Source organism: Pleurodeles waltl, chromosome 5, assembly GCF_031143425.1.
Source record: "Pleurodeles waltl isolate 20211129_DDA chromosome 5, aPleWal1.hap1.20221129, whole genome shotgun sequence".
Taxonomy (NCBI): domain Eukaryota; kingdom Metazoa; phylum Chordata; class Amphibia; order Caudata; family Salamandridae; genus Pleurodeles; species Pleurodeles waltl.
Genome location: NC_090444.1, coordinates 1,252,618,461 through 1,252,646,366, shown reverse-complemented (window position 1 = coordinate 1,252,646,366; position 27,906 = coordinate 1,252,618,461). Strand labels below are relative to the sequence as shown.

Sequence of the window (27,906 nt, the reverse complement as noted above, 5' to 3'; positions counted from 1 at the left end):
TTTCATATTTCCTGTTCCTACCACAGTGCCCACAAAGCGGACGACTGGGAGATGTAATTGTTAAAATCACATAACTTGAGTTTCCTCTTGTGAAACACTGTGGATCTCTTACAGTTAATTGTCCTATTGACCACATATTAGTAGATCCTTTTTTTTGCTTTTTTTACCCAATGAAATCTTGGGATCATTTTCACTTTTATTTGGCTGACTCCCTCAGTCAGAAGTGAAACCCTTAGTTTCATTACAGTCATTTATGTATTCCAGTGTGATTTGGATATGGATTGTCTGTGTGCTTGTATTCCACCCAGAGTGGCTAGATTATGAACCAGCTGTTCCGACATGTTATCACTTTGATCTTTATCTAGGATCATCGCAGCACTCTTATACTGCATTATATATATATATATATATATACATATATACATCTTGACAACAGTTCGCTTTCATGGCGACCATTCCTTCTTTGCATCTCGAGTCCTGTATGAAAGAACGGCCACATATGTAGTGCGAAGTGAAGTTTATTTGCAAAATGCAGCAAAACACCCGACGCTTTTTGGGAAATCTCCATTTCCGGAGAATTCTGAAACGAGTTGGGTGTTTTGCTGCCTTTTGCAAATAAACTTCACTTCGCGAGATGTATGTGGCCTTTCTTTCATACAGGACTTGAGATACAAAGAAGGGTCACTGTGGAAGCCAACTGTTGACAGGATTAAAGGGGACTGCAACCCCGCCATAGCCTGCCACGACGGGGTTGGGGAAATGGTGATTGAAAGGGGAGATATATATATATATATATATATATATATATATATATATATATATATATATATATTAGTTAACTGTAAGCATCTGTTCATGGCATGTTCATGGCATGAAGTACTGTAGATTCTCCAGCCATCTAGTGTTGGCCTCAGACGTGTAAAACCTGTTTTTATTTGAAAAAGTATTTTCCATTCATGAGATGCAGTGACTCCACCTATCTCTGGTAATGTGCATGGCCATCAGCGCTATTGTTAGATTGGTTTTCCTCATGGAGGGCAAAGATATACCTGGAGCATTGAGAATACAGGAAAGATGACCATGCAAAAATAAAGGCGGAGGAAGAGAATACCACCTGCAACAACCACAGGGGCACCCTAGAGGAGGGCGGGCACATGTGAATCTACAGCACTTCATACCACAAACATACGCCTGCAGGGTAAGTAACATTTTCTGTTTGTGGCATTGTAAATGTAGATATACATGTTGTGCATAGACTGTAAAGTTTTCCTCTCAAAAGCAGTAGCTTAGCCTGAGGATGTTGCAGAAGATTGAAAAAAATGTACGTGATACAGCCTAGCCAACATTAGCTTGCTCACGGGCCAAGACGTCCACAGTAATGTTTTGTGAACGTGTGAGGGATTGAGCATGTACCTGCTTTGCAGATGTCAGCTAGAAGTATGTTACCCAGGAACGCCATGGACGCTCTTGCAAGTGAAATCTGGCCTGGGAAGGACAGGTAGAGATCTTTTTTCTTTGGAGTAAAAAGATGTATGAAAGTAACAAGTCAGCGTGCAACCCCTGCTTTAGAAATAGCATGCCCTTTTGCCGCTTGGAAAAAGACACAAAGAGCTGTCTTATGAGTTTTGTTCTATCAAAGTAGTATATGACATCCAAGGTATGAAGAGCGTGTTACGCTACAGACTCTGGATGTGAGAAGAATGATGGGAGTTCTATAGTTTGTTTCAGAAGAAAACTACGTCAGGAGTTCTATAGTTTGTTTCAGATGAAAACTGGAGACTATCTTGGGTAGGAATTTAGGGTTGGTGACAAGAACCACTCTACTGTGATGATTATAGAAGGAAGACTCTTCCAAGGTGAAAGCGTGTATCTCACTGACACTCCTGAGAGAAGTAATGGCTACAAGGAAAGCCACCTCCCAGTAACGAAACTGCAATGGACATGTGTGAAGTAGTTTGAAAGGAGGACCTATTAGTCTAGTGAATACTATGTTAAGGTTCCACACCGGAATGGGGGTGCATCCGAGGTAGGATAACCAACTTGAGTCCTTCCATGAAAGCCTATATGACTGGGATTCTAAAAAGTGAAGTGTGTTGTCTATTTTGAAGGAAAGCAGCTACAGTGCCTAAATGAAGTCTGATAGATGTATACGTGAGTTCCAACTTCTGTAAGTGAAGAAGGTAACAGACTAGGTCCTGTGGAGAGGCTGCGAGAGGGACAACATGCCTAGGGACAGTAATGGAGGAACCGTTTCTACTTAGCAGCTTAGCAGACCTCCTAGTTGTGGGCTGGAGATCGTCTTTTAGATTGGTCCTACACTGTGCAGGGAGATTATGGTAATCAAATTCTAAGACCTAAGGAGACAAATTACAAGATCAGGTTGCTGCAGGTTGGGATGTCTGACAGTGCCTTGGTGTTGAGAAAAAAGGTCCAGTCGGTTGGGGAGCTTCTCGTGGGAGACTAGTGATAGTTTGAGCAGAGTGGTTAACCAGGGCTTAAGTACCCTGATTGGAGCTACTAGGATGACAGCAAGGGATGCCTGCCTCAACTTCCGAACCATGAATGGGAGGAGTGGGACACGTAGAAAAGTGTAAGCAAACATCCCTGACCAATTCATCCATAGTGCATTGCCCATGGACTGCGTGTGTGGGAGTCTTCAGGCGAAGCCTGGCCATTTTGTGATTTTGGCAGTTGCAAACAGGTCTATATGTGGGAACATCCAGTGATGGGAGTACAGCAGTAGGAACTGTGGGTGGAGTCCCCATTCATGGACTTGCTGATGGGTCTTGCTAAGCAGGTCCACCAAGTTGCTGTCCATCCCTGGAATATAATGAATCAACAGATGTACCCTGTGATGTATTACCCACCGCCAAATGTCCTGGACTAGTGCAGACAATTGGGGTGTGGTCCCCGTTTTTGCTGGTAGAACATGGCAGTTGTTTTGTCTCTCTGGGTCAGAACTAGCTTCCGCTGTAAGAGCGAAGGAATGCCCTGAGGGCAAGTTGGATAGCTAAAAGTTCTAGGTGACTGATGTACAACCCATGGTGTGCAGGAGCCCACACCACTTAGATAGTGAGGTCCTGTAAGTGTGCCCCCAGCCAGTGAGCAAGGTGTTCATGGTGATGGTCTCTTGAGAAACTGGGTCGAGAAAAGGCCGTCCCTGCAACAGGTTGTTTACATTCCACCACTGCAGAGAATGATGAGTATGGCCCGAAATCAACACTAGATCCTCCCAGTAACCCTCCGCCTGAGACCACTGTGCCACTAGGCACTTTTGAAATGGGCACATGTGCAACCTGGCTTAAGGAACTTTGGCAATGCAGGATACCATCATGCCTATTAGGTGTATTACTGTTCTGACCAATACTTGGAGATCTGGCTGGAAATGAGGCAGCAACATTTGGAATGCATACACCCTTGCAAGGCTGGGATATGCTTTTCTTAAGTCGGGGTTGAGAATGGCCCCGAGGAAGGTCTGCGCTTGGAAGGACTGAAGGTGAGATTTGGCCACACTTATAGTGAAGCTGAGGCAGTGAAAGAGTTGTATGGTGGCCTGCGTGTGTGCTAGGCATTGACGCTGTATGCAACTATTGATCAGCCAGTCATCCACGTAAAGGAATTCATGGATGATCCTCTGTCTGAGGTGAGCGGCTACCACGACTAGGCACTTGGTAAACACCAAGGAGCCTTGGTGACCCCAATAGGAGGCACCTTGAACTGGCCACTCACCACGAATCACATGTATCTTCAATATGCTGGGTGGATGGGTATGTGGAAGTAGGCATCCTTCAAACTGAGGACAGTCCTAATTTACCTTTTTTGTATCAGGCGGATGACATCTTGGAATATAACAATGTAAAAGGGCTCCAACAGAATGTAATTGAGGGGCCTGAGGTCAAGGATGGGTCAGAGGGAACCATCCTTTTTGGGGCTAGAAAGTATAGGGAGTACACCCCCTTGCCACAATGTTGTAGCGGTAATAGCTCTAAGGCCTCCTTAGCCAGTATTGCATGCACCTCCTCCTTGAGCAGACACTGATGTTCCAGGGACAGTCTGTGTTTGCAGGGGGAATGTTTGGTGGTGTGCGCACGAGCTCTAAACATTACCCTTCCTGAATGATGTCTAAAACCCACAGGTCGAAGGCCATCTCGGTCCATCTGTGCAGGTAACCCTGCAATCTTCCCATGAGAGGTGTTGTATGTTTGGGGGAAGGCAAGAGCATCACTGTTTTGAAGTGGCAGCCTCTTTGGGGGCTGTGCCCTTTCCTCTGCCTCTACTATTACTTCTCCTGCGTCTGCCCATGTAGTACCTTCATGAGGGTGTCTGAGGCTGTTGCCTGAGGAAGGTGGTGAAAGTTTTCCGGGGTGGGAGTTTTGCTGAATTGCGTTACTGGGAGCGGTGAAAAGAGCTGTGCGTGGAAAGCTGGTGTTTGGATGGGCCCATGGCTTTGGCCATACTATATTTTTTCTAGTATCTCATCAACTTGGGGTCCTAGGAGATCTCCCCATCAAAAGACATGTTTAGGGGGTGTTGCTGAACCTTCGGCTTAAGGCCAGAAACCTGTAGCCATGTGTGGCAGCATAGAAGGACACAAGTATGTATGCTGCGGGTAGCTGTGTCTACAGCATCTAGAGTGCAGCAGATGTTAGTGTTAAGAAATGATTTTCCCTTCTGCCACCAACTCCTACCCCCATTTCTGGAATTGCTCAGTGGAATGTTGAATGAGGTATTCCATCTGATCCCAGTGAGTCTGTTGTACCTGGAGAGAAAAGCAAAATGCTGAACTATGCGACATATGATGGCATAATTTAAATTTCACACAGGATTATTGGTAATCTCATAATAATACATAGGCCTAACACAAGCCAACAACAGTTCCGGACTGGAAATGGCATCACATTTGGGTGGTCAGAAAACAAGGTCTACAGCACAAAAGATAAGAATAGGGTCTGTGCTGGCATGGAGCCAAGTGAAGGCCACTAATTGGGTGTGAAACTCTGGTGGGGGGCCATTTGGCCCCGTGGGGGCCCAAAGAACCTCCAGAGGATGTTGCCATCACTGTGAAAACCTGCAGCATCGCCTCCGACAATGCTGCAGGCTGACCACGATCCAGAAAACTCATGACGCACTGGGACCAGGCTCAGAGTCAGGATGGCAATAGAACTGGGTCCTTGGACAGAGGAAAAAGCCTGCACTGGGTGGGGGTGTTAGCACCTCACCCAGGCAGGAAGGACATACCAGGATGCTAAGCTTCAAAGACCTAGCTGCCTTTGTATTATGACACGGGACTCGCCAGATGGCATAGATGACAGACCCCCCTGTCCTGACCCTACTTTTGACAGCAGAAACGACAGGAAAATTAAGCAGATTAGGAGGTGTGCCCACTTTATATCATTTCCAGGTCTAAGGTAGACGAGCTGAAGTGGACACCACCTTTTAAATTCTTCTATTTTTGTTTTTAAGGAATTAGGCCACTAGGATTAGAGTTATGCCCACTTCCCAGTGGAAGTGGTCGTAAGAAGGGTGTAGTTACACCAAAGGTGGTCAAGCCCATTGGACACCATCTGGCACTCCCTGTAATGCCCCTAAATTTAGTATTTAGGTGCAAACCCCGAATCTTAGAACTCAGATTCTGACAACCTAAGAAGAAAAGGACACAGAGGCGTTGCACCTGCAGATGAGGAAATAAGGAAGCAGCTGACTTTGTACCAGCGCCACCGGCCTGTCTGCTAACCTTAATGGGCTCCACCCAAAAACATGATTCGTCCTGCAGCTGAGCCTCCAAGAAATCCAGGAGCACTGCCTGCAGGAAAGTAACACCTTTCTGACAGTCACCCACAGTTATTGCCTGGTTTCAGTATGTTTAGACTGTAGTACACTGGGATCCTGCTAACCAGGACCTTAGTGTCAGTGTTCTCTCCCTTAACTTTAATTGATAAGAAAATGTTATACCCCACAATTGGCATACTGGTGCACCTATGTAAGGCCCTCGTATATGGTACTTGGGTAGCCACTGCATCTGTAAACCAGGGGTCCCCGATAGGTTGACACGTCTATTGTGCCACCCATGGGGGCCCATGCAAACTGTGAACACAGGCTTGACATTGCAGCCTGTGTGAAATGGTGCGTGCACTTTTCACCCCAGATAGAAGGTTTGCCTTATATCACAGCACTCTGACCCTATAAGTCATCCCTAAGTTAGGCCTTTCAGCCCAAGGGCAGGGGTGCTTGGTTCCAAATGTGAGAGCACCCCTGCATAAGCATGCTGGGGATCCTCTATGTCTGACTGACAGCCTTGCAGGGTCTGCATGACAGCCCGTGCTGTTGCCGGCCCTTGACACTGTTCTGCCTTCCCGCTGCTGAGCCTAACTCAGGCAGGGGAAGGGTGAACAAAGGATTTCCTGAAAAGGGAGGTTTTACCAGCACTCCTTTAGGAATAGGTGTCACTGGGCTGGGGGGAAAAGGTGCTTCAGAGCACTACCAGACTGCTTTGAAGGGCATATTTGGTGCTCTCCTTGCATAAAACGGTTTGCTCCGAGAAGCCTTATGAATTGATGATGTGCCAACAGGTGACAGATTGTGTCACAACACATTTACTACTAGCATCAATCTTTTAACTCTCCCAGTCCAGGCGAGGGGGCATCCTCTGTGACCTGTAAACTGGTATGCTTCCTAGTCATGTGGACTACTAAGGAATTGTGTGAGGGGGGGGGATAATTGGGCCCTGGTGTAGGGTGGGTCAGAGGGAGAAGCCTTGAAGTGTTTGTCCACCAGAGGTGTTACTACCCTCACCTTAAGAGCCTCCTTAAAGATGTCCCCAGGAGATTTAAGCATAGAACCGACGGTACTGGAGGGACTGCTGTGTAGAGGACAGGGTCTCCATAAGGAAGTGTTCATCCACGTACTGGCAATGAAGTTCCATCTTGTGAAAGGTGGCCACTCTGTATGGGCCCTCATTGTACGAGATGGTATCATTCAGGGGCGATGATATAGATCACAGTCAGCGTCAGATGGGGGCTCCATGTCATAATCGTCCTAAGGTTCATGGCCCTGAGATTCATATGGTGGGTCATAAGGAGAGCTCATGCTGTCCCAACAATAACCCCCAAATATGAAGAACCTTGAGGTGAATGTTTGAGGGTCCACAGGTAGCAGAGCACATGTGGGAAGAGGGGGACGAAAAGGACCAGGAAGCAGTCCAAAGGTGCCTCTGACCTGACATTGAGGCTTCTTGTGCGTTGGGCCCACAAGAGGTTTGATGGCCTCCTCAAAAGTCAATTTCCAGCTATACGCAACCAAGTCTTTAGGCTGCTGTGGAGGCTTGCCCAGGATTTTACTGGTGCCAGGCTGAATATGGATCCATTTCTGTCTGGTGTCGAGCTGTTCTTGAACCCTCTGGAGGATTGGTTGGTTGTGATCCTCAGAGGCATCAAAGGACGCAGCTTGATATTAGCCTGGGGATCATTCTGCTCCTTTCAGTCCTGAGAGGCCCAGGATATTCTTACTCCCAAGGATGCACCTTGGAAGCTGAAGTAATGTGCAGCACTCATCGATTCTGAAGCGTCTACTTGTTACGGAATGCGAGGTACGCCGCACACGAGTTCTGACGATGGTCGGGGGACAGGTAGAGGTTACATACCTCCTGTAGGTCTGTTCTCGGGTACTTGCCATGGCAAGTAGGGCAGAACCAGAATACAGTCCTTTCCAGCTGCAGCTCTTCCGTTAGTGCAGGAGAGCGTTGCCCCGCCAGCACCAGCCGCTGCAAATCCTTTAACAAACGAAACAATAATAGTTTATCATTGTTTCGTTTGCTAAAGGGGCAGGGCATAGGGGATGACGAGGATACACGGGGAGTGCACTGTGCACTCCCTCAGTGCGCATGTATGTTTAGCCAGCAGTCTCGGGCCGGACAAACACACATGCGCAGTAGGATCTCTCCAGCCCAGCAACACAGTTGCCGGGCTGGAGAGAGCAGACGTAGGCTTCCAGTCTGCCTGGGAGCGCTTTGGCTGCTCTGAGCTGTGTCATTGGCTGCAGGGCAGGCTGGGAGCCTGTGCCTGCCTGCAGCAAAGGTGATGGAGGAGCGGAGTGGCGCGGCAGTGTGCAGGTAAGTTTTTTTTTTTTTATTACATTTTAATTCCTCCGCGTGAGGGCAGCGAGCCGCCACTGGTCCTTTCCATATCATGGACATTCTTGGATGCCTTCAAACAAAAACAAGTTGGTCATGTTCAAGCCCAACACTAGATGCTGGTGTAGTGACCTAGAAGTACTCTCAATGTCCTTATCACGATGAAAAAGACTCCTGATGTAAAGGCAATGACATATTAGTCTGTGTTTAAAAGTGTTAAAGCCAGATATTGAATTTGCCACTGCTCGTTTACATGAGTGAGTGTGCTTCTGAAAATGCACATGTACCTCAGGAGTAAATCATGCATTCTCGCCAAAAGGAGTAAATCATGTAGTTTCACAAAAAATGTTTTTTACATCGGGGCCATAAGAAGACCTAGGTGCTTTACATTTCATTTGTGTTTACACCGGTTTCTGTTGTGCTGGACTTGTGACATATTTTCATGAATGAACCTTAAGCACCTTCGTCTCCACTCCGAGTTAGACTCGGCACTCACTATCTGTGGTCAGTCTCGCGACACTGGTACGTGGATTTCTGCATCCGTAAGGCTGTGACTATCGCCCGTCTCGTTAGAACATGATGTCAATCGCTTGGAGCTAAGGACAGAAGAGTGGGGGGCAGCTGGACTTCACATCGCTTTCATGGCTCTCTGCCTATCCCGGCTGGACGCTTCGGCCATAAGCCGCTCCGCAGACTGGAAGCTTTGCTTCTGCTCAAGCCTTTGTGTTTCATGTTTGTCGCGCTCTCTGCGCCGTTGCCAAGCGGTGCCGGAGTTAATCCTCTGTGCACTCCCTGCGCTTCTGCATGTGTTTGCCTCGCTGCATTGGTATTCAGCGGGCGCCCGCGGAGGGAATACACGGGAGGAACTCCCACCAGCGCCGGGAGGAGCGGGTTTCAGCTAGAAACCTGGCAAGCACAGCTAAAATCTCAAAGAAAGGAAGGTCGCTGCTTGCCCCAGTCATCCGCGCTCTAAATACTACAGTATCCAAGGGGAAGGTTCGGAATGCCTCTTTTTGAAATTGATTCGTGTTATTTTTATAGAGCACACACAAGGCCCTTCTCGGAGTCTCACTGCTGTATAACGAATCTTCAAACGAAAATACGATTCGGCTTTTGTGTTAAAGCTTTCACATTCACCAGTTATAACAAAGTGAGAAGGTACCAAACCTGAATGTGCTTCATCAATGGCAGAATACAAATAGTCACAACATAAAATGCAGAGATTATGTCACGTTGTCAGGATTTGCAGAGTGTTTTTGCCACTTGTATGACTCCACTGTGGTTTCAAATCCGGGATCTGCATTATGCAGTGGAATAACAGTCTCTGGCCAAGTCTGTGTCATACAATTATCCCCCAATAAACTATACACCTTCTTTTAAGGCTTACTGACTTCATGAGTTCTGTTTCACATATTCGGGTAAGTATGTATGATCAGGGCTTCAAGTGTCCCGGGTCCAAAAAAGTAGGTACCGAGAAGGGTCGCTCTCGGGCTCACCGTCTGCAGCAGTACCACCCTGAGCTGCCTCTGATGTAACTACAAAGAGACTCCTTACAGTTCTTTCATAGTCTCATTTCACAACTGAAGCATTTGAAGTATTTTCTACACAGAATCTGTTGCTTTTTTATCTTATGCACCTAACAACAATTGACAAAGCCAATAGTCCTGGCTTGCAGTAGGTGTAATGTTACTTGTTATTTATTTGGGTGCAATGACAGAAATAAGCAGCAAAATACTAGTCGGGCTGCACACTATGCTAGCTATGCCCAGATTTTTAGTTTATGTCCTTTTAAGCCATGCAATTAATTACATTGGCCACCCCCTTTGAGGGCCCCCTCAGTTTTTTCATCCCACTTAAAGCCCTATGCCTGGTATTGGCTGGGGCGATACACTGTGGTGCAGATCTTTCAAAAAAAGTGAAAACTGGGATAGTTATAAAACCATCTTGAGAACAATCATGGATAAGACTCTTCCAACAAATATCAACACATCTCTTTGCTGCTATAAATCTATCCTGCTTGTAAATAGAGTTTATTCCATGTTTGCCATCACTTGACATTAATACAGTGTCATCATCTCCAAACTCAATGATACTTATTTTATTGAGTTCAGAAGGATGATTAACTGAGTCATCTAAGGAAATTCAGACATGTGACCCTCAAGTGAGTCCCAGATCCCTGCAGTAGCCCGTTACCCAACGTTAGCCATATTTCCAGTTCACAGCTGCGGTAAGAAGGCAGCACATGAGGGGGACTCACACGGTCAGTAGCTGGATAATGACCCCAGCCATGAAATGAACTTGGCAGCCAACTCCACCTTTCCAATGTTACAATCGTGGTTGGCATGACTGTGCTCCAGTTGCTCCATTGCCCAAATAGCTATTAAGTTGAACGGTTTAACAGATTGGTGGCAAATCTACAGCGTCTGCTGGCACCAAGAGCCTGGACCTCTATATTAAACACCAGAGAAAAGCTGCTCGACCACCTTTGATCAGAAGCACGCATGTGGTCTGATCGTCCTAGACCTCTAAGCAGTATCTCACGGGCCAATTACAATACAGTGCTGAAAAGTCTACAGTCAAATTGAAGTTTCAACGGAAAAGACTTGCCATGGTTCCCCTTTTTTTCTGACAGAAGAACTCATTTCTAACCTGCACGTGTCCACTGACATTACTTTGTATTTCACAAGGTTCATCTGTTTCTTCTACTCTTTTCATCTTTGAGACTTTCCAAATGGGGTTTCACATTTATGCTAATAACACCCACATTCACAACAAAGTCTCTAACAAACAGGTCGATCATATGCAAAATGATACAGTGCTGAGTAAGCATTCAAAACTAAATATATCACAAAGGTCTCCATATTAATACTTCTAAGATCGAAACGCTTAGGTACAAGCCATCTTTCCCCTTTTCTTTTCAGTAGGCCTTCAGACCCTCACGGGTGAGTAGCGCGCTTTATAAATGTTTGATTTTGATTTGATTTAGGCAACAATCCTTAGATCAGCCTAACAACCTTACAAGGGGCCTCATTATGACGCTGGCTGGTCACCAGATCGCCAGGGTCACGGTCGGACCGCTGCCCAGGTGGCAGTCCGACCGCAACAATACCGTTGTGGCGAAAGCGCCACGGTTGGACCACTGGCACTGCCAGGGAACACCCTGGCGGTCTTGGCAGTTGTAATCTGCCAGGGCAGCGCTGCCCTGGGGATTACGAATCCCCTTTCTTCCAGCCTTCGCATGGCGGTAGCCCTGCCATGCAAAAACTGACAGAAAGAGGGTGCCGGGAGCCCCTGTGTGCCCCTGCATTGCCCATACACTTGGCATGGGCAGTGCAGGGGCTCCCATGGACAGCCCGTCACGCTTTGCACTGCATGAATTACAGGCACAGGATGAGAGTGATCGCAGCGACCACAAGCTTGTGACTAGATTAGTATATACATCGATCAGACCCTGGCTTTTTGAAGGCATACTATTCAACGATGATGCTCTTTTAACACATAGGGCCTCATTATGAGGCTGGCGGTCTTAAGACCTCCAGCTGTGCGGTGGCAGCCTTGACTGCCGCTGCTGTGGCGGTCCGACCGCCACATTAAGACCCTGACGGTTAGACCACCAGGGTTTCACTGTCTCCGCCAGGATCGGTGATCCCGACGGGTTGACAGCGGTGGAAGTTGCAATCCACTAGGGCAGCGCTGCACGAGGCACTGCCCTGCAGATTACGACCTCATTCTCTGCTAGCCTTTTCATGGCGGTTACACAACCATGACAAGGCTGGCAGAGAACAGGTGCAGGTGTCATGAGCAATGCAGGGGTCCCCCTTCCCAGCACCAACACAATGTTCACTGTTTGCTGTGCAGACAGTAAATACTGCAAAGGTGCTGGTGCACCCTGCAGGCGGCAGCATTGCCGTCTGCTGGATTAGGACCTGAAGACAACGCTGCCGCATGTTTCCTGCTTGGCTGATGGGCAGAAACCTCGGTTTCCACCCGTCAGCCTAGAAGGAAACACCTAATAGGTCAGACGGGGTGGTCGCCACTATGGCAGCATTTGGCTGGAGGGCTATCCGGTCCACCAAACTCAAAATGAGGCCCATATACTTTACAAATTTCCTGTTTTAAAAGAATCAGACTAGTTGAAGAGCCGTTTCTATGCTTGCTGCTAAGGAGTTGAATCAGCTATCACCTTCTGTTAGATTAATTCCTTCACTCTCATGGTTTAGCAAAAGGTTAAAAAATCAATTTTTGCACTTAATTGTAGTGTGTGAGGTTTTCCACTAACAGTAGTGTTAAAGCTTTGGCACTTTGAGCATTTAAGGTGTAAACATTCTCTATAAATCTGAATAGCATAACAACAAACAAAATGATTTACAAAAAGCAATTTGGAAAATCACACATAATTTCAGTGGTTTGGACAAAATATTAAGTTTTAAATACAGTGGCACATGAATTTTGTTAAAAAAACGTTGTTACTACCAAAATATCATGGCACAGTATATGACTGTAGTAGGAAAATGGCCCATGTTGCAGTTACCCCTTCTCCCCCACTTTTTGCCTGATATTGGTGCTGACTTGACAGAGTGTGCTGTGACCCTGCTAACCAGGCCCCAGCACCAGGGTTCTTTCACTAAAACTGTACCATTGTTTCCACAATTGGCACCCCCTGGCACACAGATACGTCCGTTGTAAAAGGTACCAGTAGTACCAAGGGCCCTGTGACCAAGGAAGATCCCTAAAGGCTGCAGCATGTGTTGTGCCTGTAGGAGGCTGGACTGGCTTGTAGTGAGTACCAAGGGGTACTTGCACCTTGCACCAGGCCCAGTTATCCCTTATTAGTGTATAGGGTGTCTAGCAGCATAGGTTGATAGATAATGGTAGCTTAGCAGAGCAGCTTAGGCTGAACTAGGAGACGTGTGAAGCTACTACAGTACCACTTAGTGTCATATGCACAATATCATAAGAAAACACAATACACAGTTATACTAAAAATAAAGGTACTTTATTTTTATGACAATATGCCAAAGTATCTTAGAGTGTACCCTCAGTGAGAGGATAGGAAATATACACAAGATATATGTACACAATACCAAAAATATGCAGTATAGTCTTAGAAAACAGTGCAAACAATGTATAGTTACAATAGGATGCAATGGGGACACATAGGGATAGGGGCAACACAAACCATATACTCCAAAAGTGGAATGCGAACCACGAATGGACCCCAAACCTATGTGACCTTGTAGAGGGTCGCTGGGACTATTAGAAAATAGTGAGAGTTAGAAAAATAACCCTCCCCAAGACCCTGAAAAGTGAGTGCAAAGTGCACTAAAGTTCCCCAAAGGACAAAGAAGTCGTGATAGGGGAATAAGGCAGGAAAGACACAACCCAACAATGCAACAACGATGGATTTCCAGTCGAGGGTACCTGTGGAACAAGGGGACCAAGTCCAAAAGTCACAAGCAAGTCGGAGATGGGCAGATGCCCAGGAAATGCCAGCTGCAGGTGCAAAGAAGCTTCTACTGGACAGAAGAAGCTGAGGTTTCTGCAGGAACGAAAAGGGCTAGAGACTTCCCCTTTGGTGGACGGATCCCTCTCGCCTTGGAGAGTCGTGCAGAAGTGTTTTCCCGCCGAAAGACCGCCAACAAGCCTTGCTAGCTGCAAATCGTGCGGTAAGCGTTTTTGGATGCTGCTTTGGCCCAGGAGGGACCAGGAGGTCGCAAATTGGACCAGGAGGTAGAGGGGACGTCGAGCAAGACAAGGAGCCCTCTTAGCAGCAGGTAGCACCCGGAGAAGTGCCAGAAACAGGCACTACGAGGATGCGTGAAACGGTGCTCACCCGAAGTCGCACAAAGAAGTCCCACGTCGCCGGAGAACAACTTAGGAGGTCGTGCAATGCAGGTTAGAGTGCCGTGGACCCAGGCTGGACTGTGCACAAAGGATTTCCGCCGGAAGTGCACGGAGGCCGGAGTAGCTGCAAAAGTCACGGTTCCCAGCAATGCAGTCTGGCGTGGGGAGGCAAGGACTTACCTCCACCAAACTTGGACTGAAGAGTCACTGGACTGTGGGGGTCACTTGGACAGAGTTGCTGGATTCGAGGGACCTCGCTCGTCGTGCTGAGAGGAGACCCAAGGGACCGGTAATGCAGCTTTTTGGTGCCTGCGGTTGCAGGGGGAAGATTCCGTCGACCCACGGGAGATTTCTTCGGAGCTTCTAGTGCAGAGAGGAGGCAGACTACCCCCACAGCATGCACCACCAGGAAAACAGTCGAGAAGGCGGCAGGATCAGCGTTACAGAGTTGCAGTAGTCGTCTTAGCTACTATGTTGCAGTTTTGCAGGCTTCCAGCGCGGTCAGCAGTCGATTCCTTGGCAGAAGGTGAAGAGAGAGATGCAGAGGAACTCGGATGAGCTCTTGCATTCGTTATCTAAAGTTTCCCCAGAGACAGAGACCCTAAATAGCCAGAAAAGAGGATTTGGCTACCTAGGAGAGAGGATAGGCTACTAACACCTGAAGGAGCCTATCAGAAGGGGTCTCTGACATCACCTGGTGGCACTGGCCACTCAGAGCAGTCCAGTGTGCCAGCAGCACCTCTGTTTCCAAGATGGCAGAGGTCTGGAGCACACTGGAGGAGCTCTGGACACCTCCCAGGGGAGGTGCAGGTCAGGGGAGTGGTCACTCCCCTTTCCTTTGTCCAGTTTCGCGCCAGAGCAGGGCTAAGGGGTCCCCTGAACCAGTGTAGACTGGCTTATGCAGAATTGGGCACATCTGTGCCCAAGAAAGCATTTCCAGAGGCTGGGGGAGGCTACTCCTCCCCTGCCTTCACACCATTTTCCAAAGGGAGAGGGTGTAACACCCTCTCTCAGAGGAAGTCCTTTGTTCTGCCATCCTGGGCCAGGCCTGGCTGGACCCCAGGAGGGCAGATGCCTGTCTGAGGGGTTGGCAGCAGCAGCAGCTGCAGTGAAACCCCAGGAAGGGCAGTTTGGCAGTACCAGGGTCTGTGCTACAGACCACTGGGATCATGGGATTGTGCCAACTATGCCAGGATGGCATAGAGGGGGCAATTCCATGATCATAGACATGTTACATGGCCATATTCGGAGTTACCATTGTGAAGCTACACATAGGTAGTGACCTATATGTAGTGCACGCGTGTAATGGTGTCCCCGCACTCACAAAGTCCGGGGAATTGGCCCTGAACAATGTGGGGGCACCTTGGCTAGTGCCAGGGTGCCCTCACACTAAGTAACTTTGCACCTAACCTTTACCAGGTAAAGGTTAGACATATAGGTGACTTATAAGTTACTTAAGTGCAGTGTAAAATGGCTGTGAAATCACGTGGACGTTATTTCACTCAGGCTGCAGTGGCAGGCCTGTGTAAGAATTGTCAGAGCTCCCTATGGGTGGCAAAAGAAATGCTGCAGCCCATAGGGATCTCCTGGAACCCCAATACCCTGGGTACCTCAGTACCATATACTAGGGAATTATAAGGGTGTTCCAGTAAGCCAATGTAAATTGGTAAAATTGGTCACTAGCCTGTCAGTGACAATTTGAAAGAAATGAGAGAGCATAACCACTGAGGTTCTGATTAGCAGAGCCTCAGTGAGACAGTTAGTCACTACACAGGTAACACATTCAGGCACACTTATGAGCACTGGGGCCCTGGAGAACAGGGTCCCAGTGACACATACAACTAAAACAACATATATACAGTGAAAAATGGGGGTAACATGCCAGGCAAGATGGTACTTTCCTACAGTGCCACCCTAAGGGACCCCGCACCCAACACATGCACACTGCCATTGTAGATTGTGCGTGTTGGTGGGGAGAAAAAGGCAAAGTCGACATGGCATCCCCCTCAGGATGCCATGCACACAAAACACTGCCTGTGGCATAGGTAAGTCACCCCTCTAGCAGGACTTAAAGCCCAAAGCCAGGGTGCAGTATACCACAGTGAGGACATAGCTGCATGAGCAATATGCCCCTACAGTGTATAAGTCCATTCTTAGACATTGTAAGTACAGTGTGGCCCTATTAAGTATATGGTCTGGGAGTTTGTCAAAACAAACACCACAGTTCCATAATGGCTCCACTAAATACTGGGAAGTTTGGTATCAAACTTCTCAGAATAATAAACCCACACTGATGCTAGTGATGGATTTATTAAAAAATGCACACAGAGGGCATCTCAGAGATGCCCCCTGTACTTTACCCATTTCTTCAGTTCAAGACTGACTGGCCTGTGCCAGCCTGCCACTGAGAGACGAGTTTCTGAGCCCCTGCGGTGAGAGCCTTTGTGCTCTCTGGAGCCAGAAACAAAGCCTGCACTGGGTGGAGGTGCTTCACACCTCCCCCCTGCAGGAATAGTAACACCTAGCGGTGAGCCTCAAATGATCAGGCTTCATGTTACAATGCCCCAGGGCACTCCAGCTAGTGGAGATGCCCAGCCCCCGGACAAAGCCCCACTTTTGGCGGGAAGACCAGAGGGATAATTAGGAAAAACAAGGAGCCACCACCTCAGCCAGGACCATCCCTAAGGTGTCCAGAGCTGAAGTGACGCCCTTCTTGCAGAATCCTCCATCTTGGTTTGGAGTACAGGGACCAATAGGGACAGGAATGTGCTCCCCTCCCCAAACAGAGTGAGCACAAGGAGGGTAGAGCCAGCCTCAGGGACAGTAGCCATTGGCTACTGCTCTCTGACCCATAAAACACCCATCAATTTTGTATTCAAGGGCTCCCTGAACCAAGCTAGTCAGATTCCTGATGACCTCACAAGAAGAAGAAGGACTGCTTAGCGGAAACCCCAGCAGAGAAGGAAAGGAGACAACAACTGGCTTGGCCCCAGCCCTTCCGACCTGTCTCCTGCTTCAAAGCACCTGTAGAAGAAAAACAATGCATCCTGCAGGCACAGCGACCTCTGGAAAAACCTCCAGAGGTCTGCCTGCATCACAGAGGATCAAGAACTCCCATGGATAGCGGCCCTGTCCAAAGAAGAACAGAAGAAGTAACCTTTTCTGAAGGACTACCACCTCACTCCAGAAGCGAGAGTCCTAACCACTCTGCACCCAACACCAACAGCCCGAGTCCAGGGGGCCCAACCAACCAGATTGGACCCCCAGGCGACGGTGACCAAGTGCCCACCCTCAGTTGACCTCTCCACCCCTCAATGAGGAAGTCTGCATAGGGAATCCAGAGGACCCCCCTGACCGCGATTGACCTGGACGAAGATAGCCAACGCCAAAGGACCGACTGCAACCGCAGCCCCCAGGCCTTGAAGAAATCGACACCAAGTGCAGCAACGATCAACAGGCGGCCCTCTTCCCTGTCCGACCGGTAGTGTGCCCGGGACAACCCCCTGGACCTCACCTGCAGCGCCAGAGTGACCCCAGTGGTCCCCTCATAGAGTTTCATTGGAAACCCGACGCCCTGTTTGCACCCTGTACCCAGCTGCCCCAGTGCCGCTGAGGGTGTGGGATTGGTGCCTACTTGGGGCCCCTCCAGTGCTCCTCTAATCCCCCTGGTCTGCCCTCTGAGCCACAGGTACTTATGTGCTGGCAGACCGAATTCTGAGTACCCCCCGTCTCCATGGGAGCCCACGTTAAAATTGCTCAACTTTGACCTCTGTACCCGGCCGGACCCGTATTGCTGGTGGTGGGTGTTTTGGGTTGACTTGAACCCCCAAAGGTGGACTACCTATAACCCAGAGACTGGAACTGTAAGTTGTGTACTTACCTCTAAATCTGTACTTTATTTTCCTCCCCCAGGAACTGTTCTGAAAATGCAGTGTCCACTTTGAGAATAGATATTCTCAGTTTTCTTAAAAACTGTTTACTTGACTAAAGTGAAACAAAGTTACATTGATGTTTATGCTTACCTGCAACAGTATTTACTTCTGAACTGAGTCTTGTGGTTCTAGTAATAAAGTAACAAAAATATATTTTTCTATATATAATCCTATTGGTCTGGAGTTAAGTCATTGTGTGAGTGTTTCTCCTATTGTTTGTGTGTGTACAACAAATGCTTAACAATACCCTCTGATAAGTCTAACTGCTCGACCACACTACCACAAATAGAGCATTAGTATTACCTATTATTGCCTCTGTTAAGCCTCTTGGGGAACCCCTGGACTCTGTACACACTATATCTCGTTTTGATGTAGTATATACAGAGTCAGCTTCCTATAACTCTCAAGAATATATTTTTCGTAATCTAATTTTCAATAATATTATTCTTCTTAATAATGTATTCTTTATGTCATGGTAAAAAATATGGTTGCCAAGATTATAATTTGTAATATTTTCAATAATATTGTTATTTTGTTGTTTATTAATCTTTACTTAAATACATTGAGTTTTATTAAAATGATAAGTTTTAGTTAATATTTTGAATTGAAGGTGTTAATATTGATAGTATAATTGTTATTTTTTTTTTTTTATGTAGTTTGTAATTTTAAGTGTGGTAGGTTATTTTTTAATTTAATTATTAATTTATAGTATAGTAGCATTCTATTGTGTTTGTAGGAGAAAAGGGTGGGACGTTTATTGAATTTTAAATAATTTAAATGTAGTGGTAGTTTATCGTAAATTTAATTTTTAATTGATTATTATGTAAATTATTTATTTGTTATAACAGTTTTTAGTTAAATATGTTAACTGCAATGTATATTTTAATTTTATTATTAGTAATATTGAGATAGAGTAGGAAGTTATTTAAAATAAAATATATTTACATTTAATATTAACTTCTTTTTTATGTTAAATATATATTATTTTAATATTAATTATGTAAATTACTTAGGGCCTCATTATGAGTCTGGTGGTCGGAACACCCGACCGCCATACTCGTGGTGAGGAAAACCGCCTACAGACCCATTACAAGTTTTCCACTGAGCTGACTGGTGAAAACTAAGGTTTCTGCCAGTTAGCCCTATGGAAATCGTGCAGCGGCATGAGACCTGGCTTTGTATGGAGCTGAGTCCAATGCTGTTGCATAGGGGGGCCGTCCAGCACAATCGGAACGTGCACTATCTGCAAAGCAGATAGTGGGCATTCCAACGATGCAGAGCCCCTCCACCCCCCCCGTAGCACCCAGCACTGACCTTCCACCAGCCTTTTTATGGTGGTCAGACCCCATGAAAAGGCTGGCAAAAAGAGGGGTTGTAATCAGCCAGGCGGTGCTGATTCAGCGCTGCTGTGGCTGGTTACAATGCTGACTGCTGTCAGCCCGTCGGGATCTTGGATCCTGGCAGGGACAGCAGTCTCCTGGCGGGCCGGCCCACCAACCTTGTAATGTGGCGGTCCGACCACCAAAGCCGCAGGGGTCTGACTGCCACTGCAAGTCTGGCGGTCTTGTGACCCCCAGACCCGTAATCAGGCCCTTAACTTTTTTGTTTATGTTTGTTTGGTATCAATATTTAATACTCGTTTTTTGTAGGGTAGGAAGAAATTAAATTCGATTTTTTCTTATAAGAATTGATAATTATATGTAATTGATTATAAATTGATGATTACATATAATTTGACTGTTTTACTTATTATGTTCATTATTTGTTTAATTTTTATTTTTTATTTATTGGGGTAGGTTTTTGAAATGTCTTTGGAATGATTTTTGTTTTCAAATTTTGTTATTAATTAATTTAAATTAAATAATTTGGTACTTATTTTGTGTTTTGTAACTGGGCAAATGGATGTTATTATATGTAATTTAATGTGTTTTTTCCTTTTTTAATTTGATTTTGTATTTTTTTTTATGTGTATTTTTCTTAAATAATGTAGCATTTATTAGGCAAATATTTTTAGTAAGTGATTAGGACTTGTATTGTTATATGTAATCCCTTTGAAGTCCAATAATTTCCCTAATGTTGCTTAGACTAGGGTGGGAATAGTAAATCTAACCCCTACAAAGTCCAACACTTTACCTTCCATTGGACGGACTCTTGATGTTATGCCTTTTAGAGTAACCCTCTAGCTTCTTGTAATGATAGACCATTCATTTCATTTAGGGTTTTTTTGGTTCTCAAAGGGTTTCAGGATCGGACCGCTTGTTAGTGGTCACAGGTGGTGGGAGGAATTAAACAACAGAGAATAAAAACCTTATAACAAATAATGGAGTTAATTTTCTGCTGCTGTGGGGCTTCATGGCTTTCTGAGAGACAAGGTCTGCCTTTTATTTTCAGATACCCTGACTGATGACTGCTAAACGTCTAGAGTGACATTAAGAGATTTTGTTGGTAACGCTGACCGCACAATTTAAAGACTTCCTTTGGTGTCCTGCTCACTTGTGTCTTGAGTGAGATAACACACAACTGTATTATAGAAATTATGGGAAGTATAAAATGCATAATTTATCATGTATACACCTGAGTTTTGTCTTGCCTTTAAATACATTCAAGAATATTACAGGATAATTTACAATGGTGACATGTTATAACCCCCAAATTGAATTAACTGTTGCACATAACTATCTATTTCCATGGGTGGATATGCACACCAAAAGCCCCGAAGAAGTTCAATGTGAACTAAATGTGTTGGCTGCAAGTAACTGCAACTCGCCACAAGCAAAAGTAAAACAAGAATGAATGTTCTCTGTGACATATAATAAAGAAGATATTTTTTAAAACGTGGCACTATAGACTCTAGTACGCCTTTGCCCGAGTGAATATGAACTGCCAACTTGTGCACTTTGTCACATATTGAGTAACCAAAAGATGGCAGACTATTGTTAAGGGAATGCTGAGAATTAGTGTTTGGAATAACACAACAACAAGTTCTTAAATTTAAACTGCTGTGCTCCTTCTGCTCAAAAGGATCACCCTTGTGTTTGCTTTGGTGATCTTCAGAACTAACTACTGCACCACAATATATATGGACTCATTACGCATTCAGCAGTCCTTTCACAGGACTGCCGAAGCTGCTACAGGCAAAAGACCGCCAGTACTGGAGGTCATTTGCTCGCCATATTATGAGTGTTCCGCTGGACCAGTGGACGAAAACAGTGTTTTCGTCTGCTGGACCAGCGTAACACTCACCACAACATTGACGCTGGCATCAAATTAAGCAATGTTGTGGTGTGTCGGGTGCGATAGCACCCGTCACACATTTCACTGCCCGTAATTTAAGCAGTAAAATGCTAAATGGGGCTGTGCATGGGGGCCCCTGCACTGCCCAAACCAAGTGCATGGGCAGTGCAGGGGCCCCTCTGGGCCCCCTCTGCCACCTGCATTCCACCAGCCTTTCCATGGCGGATTACAACTGCCGGGAGCACCAGGCTGCAGCCTGGCGGTGTCGGCGATTGGACTGTGGCTGTTCTGCCACGGTCATAATGGGGTGGTCGGACCGCCCTGTCTGCAGCGGTCCGATCGCCATCGCAAGACCACCAGCTTCGCAATGAGGCCCATAGTGACCTTTTTGCCAACTTAAGGGCTGGACTCCCAAGAGTTACAAAATATGCAGTCTATCTAATACTCGGCCTAAAGTACACAAATAACATCTCTCCTGCTACTTTGGTGTCTCTCACTGGCTTCTGCCAATACCAAAATATTTAATTCAAGTCCCTCTGACATTTACACAAGGCCGTTCATGAACAACAGCCTTCTTCGCTGATCAATTGCTGTTGCCATACAGGCTACAAGACACTTATGTTAGGCCAAAACAGCCTTGCCGACCAACTAGTGAGATAAAGATGCTTTAACTGTGGATCATTTTATGCTCAAGTCTCCGTCCTCTGAAAAGTTGTTTCCTTTATTCATCCACCCTAAAAGACAATTTTCTAAAGTTCAGGAATTTCTTGAAGTTGCATCTCTTCCGAGAGGCTTTTGACCAACACTTCAGCTGACAGCCCAAGATTCACAGACGTCATATTTTATTCTGATCATTATAGCTGCTGATTATTCTGGTACCCATTCACTGTAATTCCTTCCCCTTGAAAATAAATAAATAGAGTCAAATATATATTTTATAACATACAACAGAGTGAGTCAGCTGCCGTGTTTTATCCATGCAAATCTGTATTCTGGGTCTGGCACCAGCGATTCTCAGATTTATATGCAAGTTTGTTTAGGTAGATGGAAATTTCAGGTGCTCTCTAGGATTCAATGTCATAGCATACAATCAGTATGCACTGGGGGTAGTGAATTGAAGCAATGGTATTAATGACTATGTTTATTCACACCAAGATGTGGTGCATCTCTGGGATCAGATGTAAAGAAGCTCGGGAATCTGATGTGCCCCAGGTTTGGCTCAGGTTTATTCTAGTTTGTTTTTAAACCTCTAAATATTTCTATAGTTTTGCAGGGTGCAGTTAATAGCTTCTTGGGTCGCACGTTTGTCATGCTGCTGTTGGAAGAGCAGTATTTATGTTCTGAACCTTTTCCATCTCTTGGCAGTGCATTTTTTGATTCGACATGTCTTCAAATGTGGAGGGGAGTTTGCCCATTGGTTTCTCTGCAATGCATTTCTTGGAAGAGGATACTAACCACAGCTATGTTGTTCTCCTTTCTAATAATACAAACGTTCTTGTGTGTAATTAATACAACTCAAAACTGCGAATGGGTGCCCTGCTGTTTATTTAATGGTTTCTGTTTCCCTGCTTAGGGTGCTTCCTTTATCTATCCACTGTAAAGGCAATTTTCTGAAATTCAGGAATTCCTCGAAGCTGCATCTCTTCCGACAGGCTTTTGACCAGCACCTCAGCTGACAACCCAAGATTCAAAGACCTCACATTTTATTGTGAGCATTTCAATTGCTCATGAATCTACTACCCATTCCCTGTACTTACTTACCCTTGAAAATAAATTAAAAAAACATATGTACTATCACATACATAACCAATTCTCTAAAGACTACAACAGCGTGTGTCAACACACTGTAGGGTAGATCAAACGTAATATAAAGATAGAAAAATGGTGAACAAACGGAACATTTCTAGTATTCTAATTTCACGTAATGTATGCTATTCTGTGTCCTTCTCCTAATCCAGATTTGTGCACTTTAGCTGACAGGGTCCGCATTTTGTTGAATTCCTCCGAACGGTAAATTAAAGATAATTTAAAATGTTTCTTTTATTTTGAGACTTTGTAGGCCATAACCAGATGAAGTTTAGGGCTAAGTTTAAATAAAAAACGACCAAATGAGTAAAGGGTAGTAAAATTATTGCAGGCAATCTGCGGAAATAAAATATCCTAAACAACAAAAAGTCATCTTCTGGCACATACAAAGGATGAAGAAATGCTAGGTAGGGGCCTTGACGCACAAATGGCCTCTGACAGATCTTCACCTGCGATCAGCTATCTAGCCAAATGATTTACATCATGCAGCCAAAAAGGTTCCTAAAAAAAGCAAGGTAGCAGGACACACAGCTAGGTATGACCCAAGTTGTAAAAGAACGCCCTTAACACACTGGATTATCCCCCATTCAGAAATTGCAAATCTTACAGAACAGGACACCAAGAGGAAACCTCAGACTCATAAACGTGGCACTGAATGCACTCCACCAGTGGACCTCTAAGTACAAATGCACAAAGTGTTTCTTTTTCAAATATTTTTTAGCATGCTAGCCGTGTAGCAATAGCCTCAAGCCATGGTGGGGACGATCACTTTCTCTTCGTGTTTTCCACTGCCCAGCCGATGTGTGTAAGCCTACACACTCCAACATGAAGCACTATACCAACTTTCATTGGATCAACAAAGTTACTGCTGGGATGTATCATTGGTGATTAGTGCACACAGTGCAATGAAGTAACCAAGAGGGTTCATGATGGCCTTTATAACACTAAATAAAAAACGTAAGTAAAAATGTACACTGATGCTCAAGATGAAGTTAGAAAAGAGAAGCTTCGTTCAGACTTGGGAAGCCAAACCAGAGGGAGTAGCAGCGTTTATGTCTAATGCACACACGTGATTGGAGGCCCTGAAATAGAACAAATATAGTACTATTATACATCAAATATTACATAACAGATATATTAGTATTTTAAGAGTGTGGTGCTTGCCCCAGCACGTACGGCTAGGGCTAGCCCCGGGTGTGAATTGCTGAACCTTCTTTTTTAGAGGTAGAGAAATATAAGGACGCGCACACAAAAATGGCATACTGCAGGGTACAGAAAGTCTTCTTTTGTCCGATTCTTTTTGTCTCATAAGGCGGCATCACAGTGTTCATTTGTCTTGAGAAAAGAGTGCCAACATGTTTTGTCCCCAAAGCTAGCGCATTGTTAGCGACAGTGTCCTTCCAAGGCAAGATATGGTCTTGTGATAAAAGAAATGTATTACGAGTGTAAGGCCATCTAAAATTTCATGGAGTGGAAAATCCTTCAAAAGGTGACCCTTGTTCAGACCAGTTCAACTGAAGTGTTCAGCAAAACAACACATCGAGTATCCACCTCGTCTCTCAATTAGAAACGTAACATGTTGGGGAACGAATACCGAGTCAGTAACACCGCCAGTAAGAGACATAACTGTATCATACTGCGAGTCATTTGTACAGATACGGTCAAATTTATTATAGTAAGCAGGATGTAGGAATGTGCCTTGAATGAGTTATTAAGTCGTCTCCAATTTGTTATTTTGTATGGATATTCGATGTATTATTTTGATATAAATTTCTTATTTTAGGTTCAGACTTTGGTTGAAACTCACTATGTTTGCAGCGGGCGGCCACTATAGCCAGGCTTCTGCCCTCAACTGACAAACATTTAGACTAAATTTGGCATCCTCATTTACACTGAAAACGCCTCCAGAATGCACTTCAAGGGTGCCAACGGAATCTGTACACTTTAGTTCCACAAGGACTTTCATCCAGTGGGCTGCTGGGCTGGTGAGAACAGCACTAGTACTGGTTTTCTGTGGTGTAGACCTGGAGCATTTTTTCCAAACCAGTTGTAGTAGATCCAAATATGATAATACAAGTTTCAGTTGTTGCACAGAGCCAGGGGCGACTTGCTGTTCAGAGATCCGCAGCTCTCTGTTATAGCGCCACCTCATATACAAAACGACAACAGAAATGAGGTGATGTGATAGTTGTAGGCCAGAGGTACCACGCCATGTGTGTGGGGCATTACTTTCAATTAATGAGTCTGAGAGATAGGAAGGAAAAAGAGACCATTTGCAGGTCTAAGAGCAAGGTTGGGGGATTTCCAACTCACATGCTTGGAAGCAGGGGAAGTGTCAACTCTCTCAGGTCGATCAAAGGTGCAGGATTTCTCTCCACTCCTGGAGAAACTGGGCTGAGACTTGCTAGGATTATAGATTCAAATTAGTTTATTTTCTGTAGAACACTCCCTATCACCTTTACAGCCACTTCAGAGCCCAAAGGTGTACAGTGTACTTCTGAAAATATTGTTTAAGAGTTGTGACAATGGCATTTTCAATATTTTGATATTTAGGCTGTGCATACAAGTTAAGAACAAAAACGCTAAGTCATTTAAACCAACATGCTGTAAGGTACAGGAGGCTGACTGAAGAATTATTAATGAAGAGTGGCCTCTTGGCAGCTATGGTCAGGTTATATCAATAAAGCAAGATGTGGCTTCTTAAATCCATATTCTAGTTCACTTTTTTATTTTGTGACCAATGGGTCATTTCACTCTCACTTCCTTCCCCCTCGTCCATTCTCTGGCTAGCCCATTCCTTCTCTGTGAGATTTTCGCTACTACTGAATTTCAAGTGTTGGGGTCCCAGGATGCCTTGAGAATGTGCTAAGGGATTAGCTTTGTAGAATGTGAATTCAGGCTTGAGTAGTTCAAAGATGCAGTCAGAAAAATAGCGAAAGTGATAGAAATTGGCCGCTGGGTTTATCTAACAATGAGTACAACAGGACCTTTTGCATGCAAATGAAGGATCACATACACTCACTGACTGAGAATTTAAACAGGATGAAATGAAATGTCGCTCAAAGGGAAAATCACTTTGAGTACGAAATCAAAGGAGAAATTGTCCTGTGCTTTAAATTACCAAGTCTTCTATGTAATAGCACCAAAATATGAACCACCAAACCTGCTTTCCTGCCATCACCGTGGCTGTAAATAGCGGCAAGGGGCAGAAATTACAAGCATTTAATGTAAGGTTACCTAATGACTCACCAAGGACACTGTACTCCAGAGCTGGCATACTGGGTGTTCCAGTTTTAGTTCAGTGCACTTAATCCAATGTGACTAATACACCTACAAATGATGAGCTGTAAACGGAAAGCCAACGACTGGGGCACCATTTCTCTGGTGACCTGTAGTCCCCTGATAACCTTAAATTAAAAGCATAAGTAGTGCACTCATAGTCAATCAGACTTTTTCTCTGAATTACCGTGCATTCCCAGCTGTGCCGTATGTACAACTGAACTAGACTTGCTAAAACCCGGACACCTTATATACAGCATGTCAAGAGTGCACCTCCAGTCAGTCTTGTTGGTTTAGCCAACAGCCATTGTTGTAATAGAGTGGGAACCAGGGGTGTAACAAAGGCCCCTTCAGTCCCCCCTGCAAGGGGGAGGGTCGAGCTCTAGGGACCCCCCTCAGCACACTGGGAACGGGTGGCAGTTCCTGACTGGGTCCTGGGGAAAGGGGACCCTACAGGTACTTTGCAGGTACGTTTTGTTACGCCACTGCTGGGAACCAACCTAGCAGGCATTTTCAAGTGGCATCTAGGATCAAATCCTCTGGACTGTGCCCAGATGCAGTCCACCGACACCGGCACACATGCTGCAACGGTTCTCCGCACACTCGGTGTATGACTTGGAGCAGTAGCCCCAAGACTCATTTCCAGAAAGTCTGAGTACCAACTGCCTCACTTCTCAGAAAATCAGTACGTTCTCTGCCCTTTTTTGGCTGGCAGCAGTTGGATGTTAATACCCCACATCCTGATGCCAGATACCAGAGCCCATCCTGGACTGGAACAAAGAAGCAGTCAGCTTATTATTTATTTATCACTCCACAACTTCCTTAGAGATACTTTGTGCCTTTAAAAATCTTTTTTACATGCTCATGCTCTTACTCATAAAACGTACACGGATCTATCTGTTCTGTTACCTTGGCTTCAGGTGTCACATATGACATGCGGTCACCTGGCAGCTGTGGGTATTAAAAAAACCGAGAAGAGCTCAGGGTCTGGTTCATCTTGTGATAATTTGTTAATTCTACAAGTGACCGGTCGCTCCGTTAGATTTTAAGGTGGGTGGCATTATCTTATTCCTCGAGGCTTAGACTTTCGAAGCAGATGACGAGGATGCTGGCTGTGTCTTGCATTATTGTCACACTATGCTGCTACTGTGTGATATATTCCCACTGCACACAGTTTAATTTGCTTCACATGTATTTAGTGGAAGCCTGAATTCATATGAAATACGCACATAATCCGTCTCTTTGGCTAGAAGGTGAAGAGGTTGAGCTTGGCTTCCTTCTTTTCGCTCTCCCTCAGGGGTCATTTCATCCTTTCATTTATCAGTCACTCAGGAGCTTGGGGACTCTCTAGGCTCTTTCCTTTGGCACACTGGGTTTGAAGTGGTTTATCACACTGGTGTTAGGGTTGTTTTCTTGCTTTTTTTTTTGTTGCATCAATGCACCTTTGTGGATTCTTATTTCAGAAGATAATTTGACCTTGTTGTAGGAAGTTGGCTCTGTATATACTATCTCAAAGTAAGAGATAGTGTACACAGAGTCCAAGGGTTCCCCTTAGAGGTAAGTTAGTGGCAAAAGTAGATAATTCTAATGCTCTATTTTGTGGTAGTGTGGTCGAGCAGTAGGCTTATCAGAGGGTAGTGTTAAGCATTTGTTGTACACACTCACGTCTTTAAGTGTGTGTTC

General features: G+C 45.4%; 1 protein-coding gene across 2 annotated transcripts in view; it reads right to left on the bottom strand.

The window, feature by feature from the left end:
* The window catches only part of ANKRD6 (ankyrin repeat domain 6), a 751,904-nt gene that overhangs the window by 410,228 nt on the left and 313,770 nt on the right, over positions 1-27,906 (bottom strand). The gene's annotated exons all lie outside the window — the stretch shown is intronic.